Source organism: Parasteatoda tepidariorum, chromosome 10, assembly GCF_982258835.1.
Source record: "Parasteatoda tepidariorum strain Cologne lab strain chromosome 10, Ptep-v5.0, whole genome shotgun sequence".
NCBI lineage: Eukaryota > Metazoa > Arthropoda > Arachnida > Araneae > Theridiidae > Parasteatoda > Parasteatoda tepidariorum.
This window is the reverse complement of record NC_141764.1, coordinates 35,566,486-35,578,621: the sequence shown is the minus strand read 5'-3', so window position 1 is coordinate 35,578,621 and position 12,136 is coordinate 35,566,486.

The following is a 12,136-nucleotide window of genomic DNA, read 5'->3' as shown; positions in this document are numbered from 1 at the left end:
CTTTAATGGATATAACAACTTCCATCTCATAATATTACTAAATATCAGAATTACATTGGATTATTAAATGTTTTTTGATAATTTGAAATGTAAACGAGCTCTTGTCTGAAAGTAAATTTTCATTCCTGCAGAAGCTTCTTTCAACATCTACTGATGTTATAGGTGCGTACTTGAAAAAGACAGTCTCACTTACTTACAATTCTTCCTTAATTTGAAAAGATTTTGCTTCACCTGTTAATATTCTATAGATTTTCTTCATTGTTTGGAAGCCAGTGTAATAATGAAAATTGATAATAAATAGTAAAAATTGGAAAAAATTAACAAAAAACTTTAAAAAATGCATTAAAATGAAAAATACACCCCAAAATTTAAAGAAAAATGCCCTATAAATCTAAAAAAATGCTCTAAAAGACAAAAAATGTCCAAAAATGCAAAAAATGCAAAAAAATGCAAATGTCATCAAAATCCTTGCCTTACTAATCATCATTCAATGCCACGACAGCTGTATACAGTGGTGTAGTTTTGGGGAGGGTTCGGGGGACAACCCCCCCCCGAAATTAAACATTACTTGATTAATGAACTATTGTATGATAAGTAGGATGAAGATCGAACTCAGGACCTCTTTGACATGGGTTCAACACCCTACAAGCCAAGCTATCCCAGCTACAAGGAATCTGTCCAGCCAGCCTCCGTTAAGTTTAGTTCCTAAGAGATAGAAATGAGTAAGTTTCCTCCGCAAAGCTAATTCTGCCTGGCTTGTAATAACAGGGTTACATCCCTGCTATCATTTATTACAATTAGCTAAAATAAATCAGTCGTGAGTCAATTATTCCTTCATTAGTTTTATTTATGGGTAGGCTGGTGGATAACATTTCGCATCCACTCTTCACAAGGGAGGGGGCGGACAAAACTCCGGATGGTTCCGGCACATCTTACATGGAGCACATGATACAGCAAGATTAATGCGAAAACAATCGCTCCTGGATAGTAATAGAAAAGCAGTGAAAAAGCTCAGTCTTCACATACCTTGCGTCCTTACGCATTAAGGAGAATCATTTACTGCTTACTAATATGGAAGTGAAAGAGGGAGAGATTCTAAAAATAACTCCTTTGAAATATAAATCTAATTTTTATTTTTTGGTATGTTTTCAGCCTTGAAGTCGAAATAGAATATCACTACACCTATTCGTTACCAAAGACATTTTATGAAAAGAGTTTTAATGCTTTTATTAATACAAAAGTATTTATAATTTTTGTATTTTATATATATATATATATATATATATATATATATAACACATATAACGGATCTCTCCTGTACTCCAAAAGCATTGATTAAATGCTACTTATGATATCGGTTTCCATTAGGCGGATCATGATGGTCCTTCCTTACACATAATAGGCAAAATTTATGATTTTACTTGAAATGTAAGTAATAATGATAAAACTTTGATAAAAATATTCTTTCTATTTTGCATCTCGAGGTCTGCAACGAAATAATTTTTTGTTATATTTATGATCTTGTTTTTATCATCTGCTTTGTTTTCCCTTTCTCATCGACAATTTCCAAATTTTTTTTATTTCTACCTCAATCAAAAAAAAAAAAAAATATTTATCTATCTCAATAAGTCAATCAACACCAACTGCCACATGTAATCCATAACACATATATATTTTTATTTATTCACAAATTGAATTCTGTGTTCACCACTCTGTTTGACCCCATTCACTGATTCTTGATTAGCTAATACGCTGATTCACATTTTCGCTCGTTTAGTGATTCGCTTATTCATTCTTTCCCTGATACACTTATTTGTTTGATATCTTTACTTCATTTATTCATTCTGTATATTAAGAAGTATTTGTTTTAATTGTTTAATGTAATATTAACTTACAGTTATATTAATTAACCGTGGTTTAAGTTTTGATCCTCTTACCAGAATAAGTTAACATTGTAATATGTTGGGCAAAGGTAAAGAAAAAGACAATGGTAAATTAAACAATATAATAAAATAAGAAAAATAATGAATTAATGAAGTATGGAAAAAAGAAGAATGCGTCCATAGTTTATTAATCTATAAAAAGTTAAAGAAAATTAGGCTGCGGGAATTTTCCTTTCTCATCTAATTAACTATTTAAAATTATATTCATGTTGTGGAATGATGTAGATATAGTGATCTTCGTTTAAAATAAAACTGGTGAGGATATTTTTCCAAGTGGTACAGCTCCTGAATTAAATAAATAAGGTTCTACAGATACCATAGCCCACATTTATTTTATCGATAAAAACTAAGATAAATACAATTCCTTTGGGCAATCTTTTCATACTAATTTAAATGTTTTTGGTCGCGCAAAATAACGAATTGCAAGAACTTGGTTATCGCGTTGAATTAATATTCCAACATATTTATTCAGTTAATTCATTTTAACTTAAATGATATTCCCTTTTAATTAATAACTTTTACTTTTAATTTGAATAAGACCATGCCCATGCCCTTAAGGCACGTTTATTTTTCAACTTATTCAATTGAGAACTTCTAACGAATGTAAAAATTTAAGCTTTCATTTTTTGGCTTATAATTCTTTCAAATTCAAAATTTATTTTGCCAACTCAAACCCCAGATAATAAATACATACCCGTTTAGCATCATTAAGGCTAGGAAATTTTTAAGGTTGATGACAATCTGCAAAAAAACGTTTATGTGAAAAGAGCATTTCCAAATTTTGATTATAATTCTCTCTTTTATTTTATGTGCTGTACATTTCAATGCCTAATGTTCTTTCACAAAGCAAGCGGAACAAAACCAGTAACTAATTTCTTACATTTTTATCAATATATGCTTAGATGCAATTCGGTTTTGTATTTCATAAATATTCTAATTCTTTATCACGACATTTAGTGAAACGTACAAACCTCATTGCATTACTGCTATTTGATTTCCATGATTGTTCTAAAAACTTAATATTGTGAATACAGACCCACTTACTATGTTTGTAAGTAACCGGCACCTGTTTTCTATATGTACTTTATTTGGTTCTAAAATGTGAAAGTTACAGATATAGCTTTTAAAGTCTTCTTTTGGAAATATTTTCAATTCCAAAGTTCTTAATCTCTTCGTCATTCTTAAGCATTACTCCTTTAACTATTTTTTTTCCATTTTAGAGGTTGTTCAGAGGATTCCTTCATTATACCCCCACTTCTAGAAGAATTTTCGTTTCTGGAAGTGATAAATCTGTTAAAAAAACAAGGCTTACGAATGCTGAAGAAGTTATGAATATAAGAATTGGACAGATTCCTAGTGGCCGAAATAGCTAAGCTGATAGGGTGTTGGACCCATGTCAAAGAGGTCCTGAGTTCAATCCCTGCAAGCCAAGGATTCCCCATTTAGTAAAAGCTGACTGATGCACATGAAATATGTTGAGTCATAAAGTCCTCCAAATTCCTATAACATGTCAATACCTCTGGGGTTACTGAATATGACATTGATCGTTCTCTGGTCCAGGTCAAAATTACGATCGGTATATGAATGGTTGGGTGAATGCCTCCCCCCCCCCCTCTGTAAAAAGCTTTGACGTGCGTCTGTGAGACTAAATGCTGATTCTTGACCCTAGATGGCGCCACTAAAAAAGAAGAAACTCACCCTCTGCTTTAAATTCGCTTGGCTTCACCAAGCAGGCTGGCTGGCCTTGGCAAGAGGCATTAGAAACAACACAGATTCCGAAAGAAAACTATATAAGTTGTTTCTGAAACTTTTGCTGATGCGTACAGAATTTCATGTAGAAAGCAGGTGTGGGTTATTTCAAAATGCACTGAAGTGGTCTGTATATTATATATAAAATTTTCGTGAGTGAGTGGATCAGTCCTGAAAATTAAATAGCTGCACCTTGTAGAACCATAGCATTACATTAGATTCTAATCGCTGTTTTAACCCTTTAAGAAGGTTGACTGAACGGTTAAAGCACTGAGCTTGGAGGTGGATCCTCTGTATATTTAAAAGCGAGACTATGTAATATTTTATTGAATGAATTATTTTTTATTAGTTCATTTTCTGTATCTGTTTCAATTATATCTGTCCTTTTTTTAAATAAAATATTTTTTATGAAAAGATTTTTTTTCCAAATATATATAATTTATAAATTATGTTATGTCAATGTAAGGACATTGCTGTTGAAGAAAAGATTGAACAAATTTAAGTTTCACATGCTTCAAACTTAAGTCTGACTATATTTGAAAAACAAACTTTACTGTTTATTTACTAAAATAGAAGGAAGAAAAATGTTTTCTTGAAATAAACTCAGCGTAAAAAGGAAAACACACATCACATCAATGTAACAGAATAAATTTGAAGCGTCACGCTATCACATTTAAAGATAGCGTTAAGAAACGCAACACTTTCTTTCGATTACATCATACATCTTCTTAATGAATGAAAATTCATAAAAATGCAAAGAACTTTCTTACTTTCTTTTTGAAAATGTAACTTTTTTCTGCATGCTGGGAATGATAAATCCACACGAGAGGGATTTTTTCCCCACTACTTTATATTTTTTACAGTTCCAATAAGTAAATAAATAAATAAAACAAAATAGTTTATTGCAGCAAAGGTAAATTAAAGAAAACTCAAAAGTTTTATGTAAATCATTTTCAAAGTAAACAAACAGTTCATTTTTAGATACATTTTTGCTTTTGTCATTAATTCTTTAGCTTTTTAACTTAATGTGTTGAAAATAATAATCAAGATATTACATTTAAAAATCTTTATATTTTTATGAACTAAATTAAAAATGAATTTTTAAGAAAATGCATGCCCTTTTTAAACTTTTTTAAAATTTTATTTTTTCACTAAATCAATTTTCCTAATCAGTCTTCACTTCAAATTATTCTATTATATTATTTCGCAAGAAAGTCATATATATATATATATATATATGTGTGTGTAATGTTATGCCTTTAAGGCTAGATAATTGAAGAGACTTAAGCTAATACATTTAAAAAGGCATTTTATTACGTTATATGGAGTATTGCAAACATAATTCGTGGGATATTTACATCGATGGTTTCCCCATTGCAGGAATTGTTTGGCTTTTGGCCCAGAAGAAGACACGCATTTTTGCCTGTCCCGAGCTTTTAAAGTGAGATTTTGAAAGGGAGTGGTTGTAAGGATCTTCTAATCTTACTGAAACGTCATTCAATTGATAAAATTTAAAGATTTTGATTCGCTAAAAGGATAGCGCCGTTCTGGTGCTGTGACGTTCTTGCGACTATCTTAATGTGTACTTCATCTACGAATTATTGCCCAATAACTTCAGAAAATAATCTTTTATCTGGCCTTATCTGGTTCATCTTGACTTTTTATGGCTCTTTGTGAGACACCGACTTCTACATCTTAAACTTGATAAGAAACATATGTTTTAAGCTTATCAATTAATAAGAATGACTCGCATGAGAAATTCCATATTATATATATATATATATATATATATATATATATATATATATATATATATATATATATATATATATATATATATATATATATATATATATATATATATATATATATATATATATATATATATATATATATATATATATATATATATATATATATATATATATATATATATATATATATATATATATATATATGCGCGCCAGTCTAGGTTCTTTTGTATATTAGCATTGTATTGCGTATCATGCCAAATTAACCTTTGATAGGTTGAATAACTTTTCAGCTAAATTAAAAAATTAAATTTATGTTATTTGTACTTCAAATGACTACGTTTTCTCCTGCTTATAAGGATTGTGACGCGTGCCGTGTATGAAAAGCTTTTATAGTAAATTTATTTTTTATCCGTTAATAATTTTAAGTTTATAACCGTTAATAACCACTAAGTTTTTCCGCCTTGTTTGAAAATGTATTTAAAAACAATACCAACTTTTTTTTATACTGTTTTAACTTGTTGTTATTTGCAAGCATTACGCATATCTTTTGAATGTATAAATAAAAATTAATTTCTGAACGAGATTTTAAAACTACTGTCGTTCAAATGTGTATATTATAAATTTTTACACTCATTCTAGTAATTTAGAATGTTACTTTGTTCGGATATGATGCGTGGCTGAAAAAATAAAAATAAAATCGGCTGTACGTAGTAATTAAAGCATAAACTTATTTTTGAATTTACCGAATTACATTATTTACTTAACGCTCGTATTTAAATTAGTCGTTCTGATCTAAGCTTTAAGATAATTTTTAAAATGAAAAGCATCAATGTAAAAATTAAATAAAAAATACTCCTGAAATGCCAATAAAAAATATATTACTGCAAAGGAATTTTCGCAACGAACGTGTGTGCAATTTCGGTCAAAAAACACAAACTAATTACAGTGAAATGCTTCAATTAAATCATATGGTGGTGTCACATAGCAAAAACTAAATCTCTAGAGCAGAAAATCTAATTATTTCACAGAAATATGAATTAAGAAAAATTCAAGCATGACAGAATTTTTTAATTTCTTAGTTATGATTTCATATTTGAAGCTGCTTATTTGAGCAAATTAGCGATGCATTAAAACTGTGAAATCTTGGAAAATTTTTTTTGCACATTTCATTCATTCGATTGTCTCTTAATATATCATTTGCATTTGAAATGCATTTTACACTTGTATTTATAAAATAAAAACTGTTGTGAAAAATCAGCATATAAGCACAACGAAAAAAGCACTCAAACATCTCTAAACTTTCTTCGTCTTTGACGAAATTATTTCCTAGTGTATGCTCCGAGAGAGTTTTAAATCAAAGTGAAATAAATATCGTCTCTTCTAGGAAATGAATTACGTCAAAATTAAATTTAAGAAAAAAGTTTTTACAAAGAAAAAAAATTAGTGCCTAAAGTATCTAACTTTTCTAATTATTATTTTATCGTCGCCACCACATAGGTTGATCTATGCCATCTTAACAACACCCGAAGGACAGATAGAACACAGAGATTAATTAAGCCCATGCCCTAAGAGGGAGTCAATCCCAGGATCTTCCTCATGCGAGGTCGATTCCTTAACTGCCATGCAGTCCATTCGACTTTCTCCATCATTTTATTTTCAATTGTCTAATTTTTATTCGAGTTTTATCATTCTAGTAAACAATCTCCCATCTTGCACAATGAAGAGTTGAAGAAACATTTTTGTCAGACATTTGAAAGTTCGCGGTTCGTCACAGATCACGTGATTTCGTGACGAAATCATTCTCAAAATCAACGAAATGTAGCTCAAGAGTTGTTGAATCGTCAAAAGCGAGAGTTTAATTTCTGAGAGTGTATGATAATTTAATTAAAATAAGTTAAAAACAGTTGCGATTAGTGTAAACAACTAATATTCTTTTTATTTTCAGTAACTGTTAATTTCGATAACACATTATAAAATAATATTACGTTACGATAGAATACAGCTATAACTTTTTGACTAGTATTGCATGTATGAAACATTTCTTCTAATCTGGTATCAGGTGATTTATTACTTTCTAGACACTAATTAAATGTTTGTTTGATTTATTACTATATATCCTGCAAAGTTCTTTTTCAGCGTATGTGATAGAAAGAACTACCCTCAAATCTTAAGTGGTTCATGTTGAAAGTTTTATTAAAGCAATACAGACAAAAGAAACTAGAAAGAAATGAAAACGATTCTAATTCTGCTCAAATGGCAACAGATGGAACATTACTGGTCCCCTGAAACAACAGCTGATACTAGATGAGACGACCACATCTTAATAAAAAAGATAAATTTTCTCAATTCCATACTTCTTTGTTCTCTAACTTAGAAGGTTTCGATTTATTTTATTTTTTTACTTTGAGAGAGCTACCTTTTGAAATATAGATATTTATGTAAGCATTTTTTTAATTTAATTTCCGTTCTTGAAGTAAAAAATAAATGCTTTAATTCTTTTCATTAATTTAAAAACTGTTTTCTACTTAAAAAGTTTGCGATTCGTGTTAAAAAAAAGTTTCATGAAGTTCAAAGTTTTCTTTATGATAGTTTTTATAAAGAAATAGTTTTGAAGAAGTTTAGTTTTTAAGAAGAACTTGTTTTTAACTTAATTGGAATTTCGGTAAAATATTTAAAGTAGAATATTTTATAACAATAATTTTTAATAATATTTAATAGTAAGAAAATATTTTTATAATTATAGTTTTATAAGAAAAACGCATGTATTAAAAGCCACAACACGATCGTAACTTGCACTTTTATAAATGCAAAAATGTCAACTTATACGTATTTTGCGTAAAATTTTATTTTCGCATTTAAATTGGTAGTAAAACTTATGTTTTTTTTTATTTCTTGGATTTCTAAACTAAATTTAAAAGGATTTGGTCCATTGAAATATAATTTGGTGTATAGTAGCCATCATTTTTGGTGTTCAGGTAAATTAAAATTACTTACAGTGCTTGGTCACATATTTAATCTACTTTTCCACGGTTATAGTTTTATCTACTTATTTATTCAGATTTTGTTTACTGACAACACATATTACCATGCGCATTAAAATCAATTTTATTTCTTTATCACAAGAACATTTCATTCAAAAAACCAACATATGTATAGTAATATATTCGGGTTAATTTTTTCAAACAATTTTTATTTTGTCAATTTCATGTATTGCTTTGCACGATAACTACAGTTCTCTACTTAAAAATGCATTTATTTCGATTTCAAAAATTATGGCAACTATACAGCAAAATTTTTTTGAAGTCTATAAATAAAAATTCTTTTAAACATGTAAAAACATTAAGCACCTTTAAACTCAAAATATTTCGACTATTAATAAATAAAATAATAGCTATTTACTAAAAGTTATTGTTTGCATGGAATTATCTTCGGATAAATGAATTTTATAATTGTGTGCAAAATTTTTTCAATTTGGTTAAAAAGTTTTCGAGACATGGTGCGATCAAATAAACTAAAACTAGCATTAAGAAACTAGCATTGCTCTCCTGACCAAATTATTGGGACCATATTTTCCGATAGCAATTACTCTTGTATTTCGGGGCTCAGAAAACCGAATCCGTTAAAAAAGTATTTTTATTTAGAGAAGGTACGTTTTTGTGTCTGATTTTGTAATTTAAAATATCGTCTGCTCTTATTAGCATATTTGAGGTAACCCCATCGAACCATTCAGATTATGTCTTAGAACATGAAGATCTGATCATTGGATCAAAAGTTATTCAGGGTGGTCCGTTTGCTTATTTATTTTTTTCATTTGCGTACTGTACATCACAGAAAGATTACAATCCATGTGAACAAATGTGTTAACATCTTTGCGTGTTTTTGATCCCTTAATTTGGTCCCCTAAAGAAAAAAAAACTCTTGAATTTAGGATATATAAGAAAAAGAAACGTTAAATGTATTTAAATGCAAATCAGTGGGCTTGTATAGCCTGATTTGTAGGGAGTTGGGGCCATGTCCGAGAGATCGTGAGTTCCTCGCCGCAAAATGGTGACCAATGCAAGCTAAATCTGTCGGCGGCACGAAGTCCTCCAAGTTCCCATAACAAATCAATACCTCGGGAGGTACTGGATCGGAGATTGATCGTGCTCTGATCGATGCTGGTCAAAATTATGATCTGAGGATGGCGTATGAATGTGTCCTCTCTGTAAAACAGGCTGTGTTGTACGTGTGTGGCAGAAGTCATATTCTTAGCCATAGATGACACCGCTCTGCTTTTAAATATATATCTATTCTACATATGATTTTTTTTTTTGTAAAGGTGTTGAAGATTCTCTGCATCAGGAAAATTTTTGTCGCTAATTCAATATATATAATTCAGATTCGCTAACTGAGGTAAGATGGAGAGGGTTATTTAGTCAAGGCCGTCTTAATAGCATGCAGGGCCCCCGGGCACAAAAACATTTTAGACATCTATAACATATTATAATGTTTAAAAACGAACTAAAAAATGTCACACGTATAAAATAAATCATTTTTAAGATACGATGCAATAATTTTAACAAATTTAAACACATTTTAATTTCTCCAAGAACTCAAAAAAAAGCATTTTTAAACTATGTATAACTTGAAAAAAAAAATTGATATGCTAAACAGTTGTAATTCTCAAATAATAAAATAATTTTCAAATTCATGGAAGTTAATGAAAATAAATTAAATTAAATAAACACAAGGGTACATCAAATTAAAATTAATTCAAAGGTTAAAAAAAAAGTATGAAAGGTTAAAAAAAAAAGGTATGAATTATTTTGTCAAATTAAACAGTTATTAAAACATCTTTCAATGCCCAAGTACCTAAAATTTTTATTGGAACGTAGAAAAAGAGATTTTTTAAGTTTTCTTGTTGAAAAACTATTGAAATTACTAGCGTTTGCATGATAATCAATCACTATTTGTAGAAAAAAATGCACACTTTATGTAATAGAATATATTTATTTTAAAAAATATATATGGCTATGTTGTTTATTCTTAGCTATTTTAAACGCAATTTATATAAAGTGGGATTCTCACGGGCCCCTTGACTGCCCAGGTGTGCCTATGCATAAAGACGGAACTGTATTTAGTGGAAATTATTTCTTTTATAAAAGCTCTTATTTTTGTGAAATATTTTTTTTATGGAAGGAGCAAAAATGATATCTTGCATCGTGAAATTTTTTCTAGCAATTTAAATAGACATGATTCAGACTTGTGAATTGAAGTAAAGAGGGGGGAGGGTATATTGAGCACGACGTATTTCTTCAGGGGGTGTTTTATTAAAAATGTTTTTATTTATTTATGAAAGATGCGTTATTATTTTAAATAGTTATTTGAAAAGGGGACTGAAACTATTTCATGCATTATAAAAGTTTTTCTCGCTATTTTAACAGATATGATTCAAATTCGTAAAAGTAATTGGTCAGACCTTCAAGGTCGAAACTTCGCCGGACAAAACTTCGCGAGGGCTAAACCTCGCACTGACTACGATTCGCGTGAACATAGCTTCGACTGGACAAAACTTAAAGTAAAAAAATTCTGAAATTAATAATTAACATTAAATTATTATAAATAATTTAAATAGAAGTAAACTTATCTATTATATAATTTTAATTAATTCAACTTCATAATTATCTTAGAATAATCGCCATAAATAATTAAAATTAACCGTTATTTATCATTGATTATTGAATCGGAACAATAACAATCATATTACATTCATTAATAAGGTTGAAATATAAAATAAAGCAAAATTTATTATAATTGGCTATTTAATCCTGTTCTTTTCCGTCCTTTTATCTTCTATTCTTGCATTTTTTTTTATTCGCATTTTGCTAATAAGTTTGGTTTCTATATAAATATTACTTAAACTTTTATATAATATCAAATGACAAATTATAAGCTGCTTACCGTTTCTGGCTAAATTACTAGACGCACTATAATATTCTAAGATAAATTATAATTATCTGGTGATATTATATAATCTTGATTGTTTTTATGCGACTGAAACTGGTTTGCACTTGTTTATGTTCGTGTATTAATTAATTAAATTATAAAATAAGATAAGTTTAGACGGTATATTATATAAAATATTTATTATATCAGGTATTATATTAGTATGTTATAATAATTCGACCAAATTATTCGACACACTGCAGTTTTTTTAAAAATTATCTCTTTTGCACGTATTTATCTATATTATCTATACATAATAATAAAAGCGGCTGTGTGTGTGTGTGTGTGTGTGTCTGTAATCACAATATATCGCCCCAGAAGTCTCGCCCGGGCTCGAAACTCGACACATAATTGTGTTTTGACATAATGAAGAAGTATTTTTTTTCTTTTTCAAAATTTTGGATTAGTTTTTTAGTTATCAGTCATTTTGTAAGAAAATCTATGCTTTTTCGTCTTCAAAGAGCCATATTCAAAAAACTATTAAAAAATGCATATCTCTTATAAATGTATGCTAATGCGAACCTTACAAATGAAACATTAATTTTCGACAACTTAAACCAATAATATACGAAGGAATTAATAATTTAATTGTAAGGTTCGTATTAGTTTACATTTATCAAAGTGGATAAAACTTTAACTTTTGTACTAAAAATGTGGCAACATATTAGATACGAAAATAGAACGCTACGCTTTGATATATTTATC